Genomic DNA, 7764 nt, shown 5'->3' on the forward strand with positions numbered 1-7764 from the left:
GTCCACCCCAACTCTCACTTCTTGGGACTCTACCCCATGGTACAACCCACCCTGGCAAAATGAGCCTTCAGCCATTCCCCAGGAGTCCGTCCCGCGTCAGAGCATCCCCTCCGAGCATCCTAGACAGGTAACCCTCCTAATTATATTTTGATACGATTTTCTCAGCATTTTACTCTCAACCAACACCTGACACTCTCCTATGTTCGTATGTTGCCCCTCCCTCCCCCCAATTTTTTGGGCAATATTACCCCTCCGCCCATCCCCAGCCCCCCTCAAACCCGCAAAGCCCCACCCGAAGGCAACCTCTTGCCCCCATTTTATCTCTTCTTTGTGTTCATACTTACCGCCAGCTCATCATAGATTCCACCCCTGTAGACGTCGGCTCACATCCTTCCTCCACCCCCCGATTTCCTGTAAGCCTATTTTCCAGTCTCTAGCTCTCTGAGGCAGGTTGCTTATTTCATATCATTGAGGTCATGTAGTATTTGTCCTTCAATGCCTGGGTTGCTATGATGTGGACCATTGACTATGGGGTGCAGCGATGCCCAGAGATGTACTTACCAGGTGCAATGGATGTGTCATGATGATGGGGGAGAGTGTTGCTGTGGGGGGAGTGGAGGGTGGGGGCAGTGGGGTTGAATGGGACCTCATATTTTTTGAATGTAATATTTAAAAAAAAAAGAATTAAAAAAATAAAAATAAAAATAAACAAAGTTAAAAAAAAAAAAAAAAACACTTGCTCCAGACATTCAGCATCTCACTTGGCAAGTGAGAGCTGCACAACTTGAAATAGTGATTTTTGACTCCTCATTTTCCTGACTTAATTGGACCCTTTGGCCCAAACAATCCTACTTTAGAGCAAAATCTTCAACAAGGGTATGTGTCCCACTGGTAGGCAAAAAGATTTTTCCATGGCTAAGAATAGGCTTTTTGGAATACATTTCTAAATCTAAGTATTCTGCTCAGATTCTTTCTTAAATTGGATTTTTCAAAGAATGGTCAAGTTGTGCTGCTGACTCTCCTTTCCCACTTCATGTGCATAATCACCATTTACTGCTTGAATAAGATAAGTGAGCAGTCACTCACTTATCTTATTATCTTTGGAGTGAGCACTCCAAAGAAATATGCAGTAAGAAATGCAGGGATTTTTCAGAAATCCATGTGGGTCAACATACAGAAAGTGAATGACTCTAGAAACTGGCAAATCTCCTGTGGTGCCAAATATTTCACACCCAACAAATTGAAGGAAAATCTACTTGAGTTGTCAGACCAAATATTCTGACTTGCATCAGGGAATTTCAAAATTCATGGACTGAGTCCACCTTGTTTATTCTTGTTTTCTATATTTTAATAACAACCTGACTGTAAACTTCCCAGTTACTAATTGGATCTAGCTAAACAGTACAAGCTGGAATTTCCCACTTGTTTGAATAAAGGGATTAAAGATTCCCAACTAATTTTGAGTATAATTTCAGAAAAACTTACATGATTTCTTTACAAAATGTTCATCAACATAGAAAGCACCTTGGTTACTTTATGTGTTTGAACAAAGACTCAAAAATGGTTGCAAATTAACCTATACTTAGCAAAGAGAGAATGTGTGGAATGGATTATTTTGTGTTTATTCATTATCAAATTGTCTAAGTCCCTATTCAGTTATGCTGTGTGTGCATGTGTGAGCATGTGTGTACAGATATGTGTTCTTAGACATATATTTTAATATATATGTATTATAATATTTATGAATATAAACATTTGTAAATTTTGATCAGCATAGTTTCTCTTTGAATGAATAGGATAACACCGGTTTCTTGGATCAAAGAATGAAAAACTTTCTACCAAAATCAAATAAAAGAAAATCTCATCATCTTTGCATTCTTAAATTGGAAAGATAACTATTCTTACCACCACATTTTGCTTTGCAGAAAACTTTCCTATCATTTCCAAAGACATCGAACATTTGTCTTCAATATTGAAGTTTTTTTTAATTATTTATTTTTTATTATTTTTTTAATTACATTAAAAAAAATGAGGTCCCATTCAACCCCACCGCCCGCCCCCCCACTCCCCCCACTCCCCCCACAGCAACACTCCCATCATCATGACACATCCATTGCACCTGGTAAGTTCATCTCTGAGCATCACTGCATCCCATAATCAATGTGGAATCTAAGCCCTCACTTGACATAGGTGTGCAATGGACACAACCAATCCAATGTCCACAGAGAAAATGTGGAATGGGTGTGGGAACGGTAGCCATGGGGGCTGCTGGGTTTGGGGAATATTGAAGTTTTTACTGAATTTTCAACAGTATTAACAATAGGAGACATTGGGGCTCCAGCAGAATGAATCTTCAGAAGCTTTTTCTCTCCCCTTCCACCTAGAATTGATGCCCACAAAGAACCTCAGAAGGTGAAATCGGGTCACTACAGTTGGAGTAGGTTAAATTAAGATGAGGCTGTCCTGGAATAGGGGACCAAATCCAGGGGCTGGTGTATTTCTAAGGAGGGGACGTGGAGACTCAGAGCCACAGAGGAGGGCGGTGTGAAGATGGGCAGAGAGACAGGTGCCCCCACGTCAGGCACCACCAAACACTGGGACCTTCCGAGGGTGGAGGGGCTCTCCTCGCAGCCTCAAAGGTGCTGGCCCTGCCAACACCTGGATATTGGACACCAGTTTCCAGAACTTTGGATGCCCTTGGCTTTGCTGGTGCACTCGTGCAGGTGTCCACACTGTCCAGGTACAGCCCAGGCCCACCAGAGGTGGTGCACGTGCATTGGCCACTGTGACCCCAGGTGCCAGCCAGGGTCAGTCCCAGAAGTACCTGACTGTGATAAAGGCTCCCCAGGTCGAGGCTACTGTGACAGAGTCAGCGTCACACCTCAGGAGCACATCCAAAGGGTGGGATGCTGGATTTCTTCTTTAGGGTCCCACAGGAGGGGAGGCTTATCTGGTGGTGCAGTGGGGACATGGACTCCCACACACCCTGCAGCTGCCAGGTGCCACTTTATACTCCTGGGGAGGCTGGAGATCAGGGGGTGCCCTCCAGGCCCTGGTGCTTTAGCTGCATGGTGGACTGCAAGGCCAGAAAGTGGCTCAACCAAATGCCATGGCCAAACTCTAGGACAGCACCTTGAGCAGGTTCATCTAGAAAGTTATTAAAAATATGATGCCTCCTAGAACTCATAAATGAGTTTAGCAAAGTCGCAGGTTATAAGATCAATGCGCAAAAATCAGTAGCATTTCTGTACACCAATAATGAGCAAGATCAGGAGGAAATCAAGAAACAAATACCATTCACAATAGTAAATAAAAAAATCAAATACTTAGGAATAAATTTAACTAAAGAGGTAAAAACTTATACATCGAGAACTATACAAGATTGTTCAAGGAAATCAAAGAAGACCTAAATAAATGGAAGAATATTCCCTGTTCATGGATAGGAAGACTGAATATTATTAAGATGTCTATCCTACCAAAACTGATCTACACATTCAATGCAATCCCAATAAAAATCAACACAGCCTTCTTTAAGGAACTAGAAAAACTAACTATGAAATTTATTTGGAATAGAAAGAGGCCCCGAATAGCCAAAGACATATGGAAAAAGAAAAACGAAATAGGAGGAATCACACTTCCTGACTTCAAAACATACTACAAAGCTACAGTAGTGAAAACAGCATGGTACTGGCATAAGGAGAGACACACACACCAATGGAATCGAATTGAAAGTTCAGATATAGAACCTCATGTATATAGCCATATAATATTCTATAAAGCCACCAAACCCTCTCAACTGGGAGAGAATGGCCTATTCAACAAATGGTGCCTGGAGAACTGGATAGCCATATGTAGAAGAATGAAAGAGGATTACCATCTCACACCTTATACAAAGATCAACTCAAGATGGATCAAAGACCTAAATATAAGAGCCAAGACCATAAAGACCTTAGAAAGCAGTGTAGGGAAACATCTACAGGACCTTGTAATAGGAAATGGCTTCATGAATATCACACCAAAAGCACGAGCAGCAAAAGAACAAATAGATAAATGGGACTACCTCAGAATTAAAGCCTTCTGCACCTCAAAGGAGTTTGTCAAGAAAGTAAAAAGGGAACCCACACAATGGGAGAAAATATTTGGCAACCATATATCTGATAAGAGACTTATAACTTGCATATATAAAGAACTCATATATCTTGAAAACAAAAAGATAAACAACCCATTTAAAAAATGGGAAAAAGAATTAAACAGACACTTCTCCAAAGAAGAAATACAAATGGCTAAAAACACATGAAAAAATGCTCCAAATCTCTAGCTATCAGGGAAATGCAAATCAAAACTACAATGAGATACCATCTTACTCCCATAAGATTGGCAGCCATGAAAAAAACAGTAGAATACAAATGCTGGAGAGGATGTGAGGAAAGGGGAACACTCATCCATTGCTGGTGGGAATGCAGAAGGATCCAACCATTCTGGAGGACAGTTTGGCAGTTTCTCAAAAAACTAGCCATAGATTTGCCATATGACCCAGCAATACCACTGCTGGGTATATACCCATCAGATCTGAAAACAAGGACACAAACCGATATATGTACACCATTGTTCATAGCAGCATTGTTCACTATCGCCAAAAGTTGGAATCAATCCAAATGCCCATCAACAGATGAGTGGATCAATAAAATGTGGTATATACACACAATGGAATACTACTCAGCTGTAAGAACCAATACACTACAATCGCACGTGATAACATGGATGAACCTTGAGAATCTTATGTTGAGTGAAGCAACCCAGGCATTGAAGGACAAATACTATATGACCTCAATGATATGAAATAAGTTAACTGCCTCAGAGAGCTAGAGTCTGGAAAAGTGGCTTACAGGAAATCGGGGGGTGGAGGAAGGATGTGAGTTAATGTCTGCAGGGGTGGAATCTGTGATGAGCTGGCGGTAAGTATGAGCACAAAGAAGGGACAAAATGGGGGCAAGGGGTTACCTTCAGGTGGGGTTTTCTGGGTTTGAGGGGGGCTGGGGATGGGAAGAGGGGTAATATTGTCCAAGAAATAGGTGGGAGGGAGGGGCAACATACGAATATGGGAGAGTGTCAGAAGTTCGTTGAGAACTAAATGTTGAGTAAAACGTATCAAAGTATAAGTAGGAGGGTTACCTGGTTAGGACGCTCAGGGGGTATGGTCTGATGTGTGACAGACTCCGGAGGGAATAGCTGAAGGCTCATTTTGCCAAGGTGGGTTCTATCATTGGGTGGGGTGGACCCATAGCCTGGGGAAGACTAATGCCATCGAATAGAGAGAACTGTATCTCTCGTGAGAAAGGACGGCTCCCAGGGTATTAGATTGGCAGGCGTTGTGGGCCCTAAGGGGAGGGGAAAATGGATGTGGAATGGATGGAACAAAAGTAAATAAGGGGGCAAAAGAGGAGTTATGTGAGAGTACACGAGGATGAATATAAAACAGCTAATATTACACCAAAAACATATAGGGGACGACAGACTAATAATGAAAACCATAAGACAAAACATAGGATAACTAAAAAATTTAGAAAACTGTACAGCCTAAAATATGGACCACATAGTAAGCACAAATGTCACCTTGTTTGAAAACTATAGTGTTGGAATCTGTACATCAGTTTCAGGAAATATGATATGAATAAGTTAAAAGATTATTGCTGTGCAAGGGAAAAGGTTTTATGGTGGATCTGGGGAAATACTGTATATTGTATATATGAATTTCAGTGATCTAAGACTCTTCTGAAGCTGACATTATGTTGGGATTCACTTTACGGGAAGTTTTGGATCACAGAGTGGTTCAACAATGGCAGCGGAGGAATACTGATATGGGATGTTATTGACAGGATATATATGGTTGACAGGGAGTTATACAGGGCATATGCCCAGGGTATATGGTAATGTCTATATATACTCATAGTGGAAACAAAAACAACAGCTGGGGGGGTACTGGGTTCCTGGCCGGGGGGTCACTGTTGTGGGCCCTGGGAGAGCAGCGGCAATCCTCCAGGTGCAACAGCAAGAACCAGGAAGGAAGGAGGGCCCAACAGTGGGCTCATGATACTAATGGTTACACTTTTGAGCCTATACACCTGCAATAAGAACAAGGCCTAGAGTAGCATTGTGCCTGGGGGTTTCCTCCGGACAGCCTGCATGTTACTCAAATGTGGCCACTCTCACAGCCAAACTCAGCGTATAGATGCGAAGCATTCCCCTCAGCGTGGGACATGACACCCAGGGATGAGCCTCCCTGGCACCGAGGGATCACTACCACATACCAGCTGAAGAAGCAACTATAAAATGACCTTGAATTAAAGATTCAATGCAGAACAGCAGAATATACCTGTCTACATATAATAACATGACTTCGGGAAGCTGTTTGACCTAATGTAAGGGGGAAATGGAAAGGAGAAATGAGATTATAAGGCTGTGAGTCTCTAAAAAAGAGTCTGGAGGTTGTCAGAAGGAATACCCCTATGTACAACTGAACAGAGTCTAAGAGACAGATAAGGTAGATACAACCCCAGGTATTGGTTCTTTTGAGGGATAAAGAGACCCACGGGTACTATGGTCATGGCAGAAGGGGTTCACTGCCATGACAGATAGCCCTTCTTTGGACCTGGTGTTTCTGCGTGATGGAATTGGACTCAGAGGGGATCTCTTTTCACAAGACTTGCATGCTACTTTATTGGAATTGTAGTCAGTGCTGGGTTTAAGATATATGTAGGGGATTTGAATCTCTGGACTGATAATATGACACCCAGGCCCAGAGCCTCAACAGACTTCAGCTCCTACACTTTGATTTATTGGACTTACTCCACTCAGCTAACATGGAGTTGAAGAAGGTCAACCACCACACCATGGAGCCTAGAGTGTCTACAACTGGAAGCGGGAGGAGTGCATCCAGTACCCATATGGAATCTAAGCCCTCACTTGACATAGATGTGCAATGGACACAACCAATCCAATGTCCACAGAGAAAATGTGGAATGGGTGTGGGAACGGTAGCCATGGTGGCTGCTGGGTTTGGGGAACGGGAGGAAGAGATGAGATGTGGAGGCATTTTCGGGACGTGGAGTTGTCCTGGATAGTGCTTCACGGACAATTACGGGACATTATAGATCCCCCCAGGGCCCACTGGATGGAATGTGAGAGAGTCTGGGCTATGATGTGGACCATTGACTATGGGGTGCAGTGATGCTCAGAGATGAACTTACCAGGTGCAATGGATGTGTCATGATGATGGGAGAGAGTGTTGCTGTGGGGGGAGTGGGGGGCGGGGGCGGTGGGGTTGAATGGGACCTCATATTTTTCATAATGTAATTTTAAAAAATAAATAAATAATTAAAATAAATAAATAAAAAATATGATGAAAAATGAGCTCAGTATTGGAATTAAACTATTTTCTAATGGGAGCTTCTTAGGTTATTGATGGATAAGAGACATCATTGAATTGTTTGCAAAACCATTATTTTTCTATTGGAGAAAAAGAAAGTCACTTTATATTTCATACTTGCCCCCCCAAAAAACATGGAATTAAAGAAAAGCAAAATTAATTTAGAAGAACTCCCATTTGATCTAAATGAAATCTCACATGTCAGAGATACTTAAATACAACCTCAGCAGATACATGTGGTAAATTGGTGTTAGGAATAGTGCTATTAAAATAAAAGTTTCCCTGAGATACAGATGCTAGTATTCTGTCACTCATGTGTGTTCTGGTTTCAATGAGGT

This window comes from Dasypus novemcinctus, chromosome 17 (genome assembly GCF_030445035.2).
Source record: "Dasypus novemcinctus isolate mDasNov1 chromosome 17, mDasNov1.1.hap2, whole genome shotgun sequence".
NCBI lineage: Eukaryota > Metazoa > Chordata > Mammalia > Cingulata > Dasypodidae > Dasypus > Dasypus novemcinctus.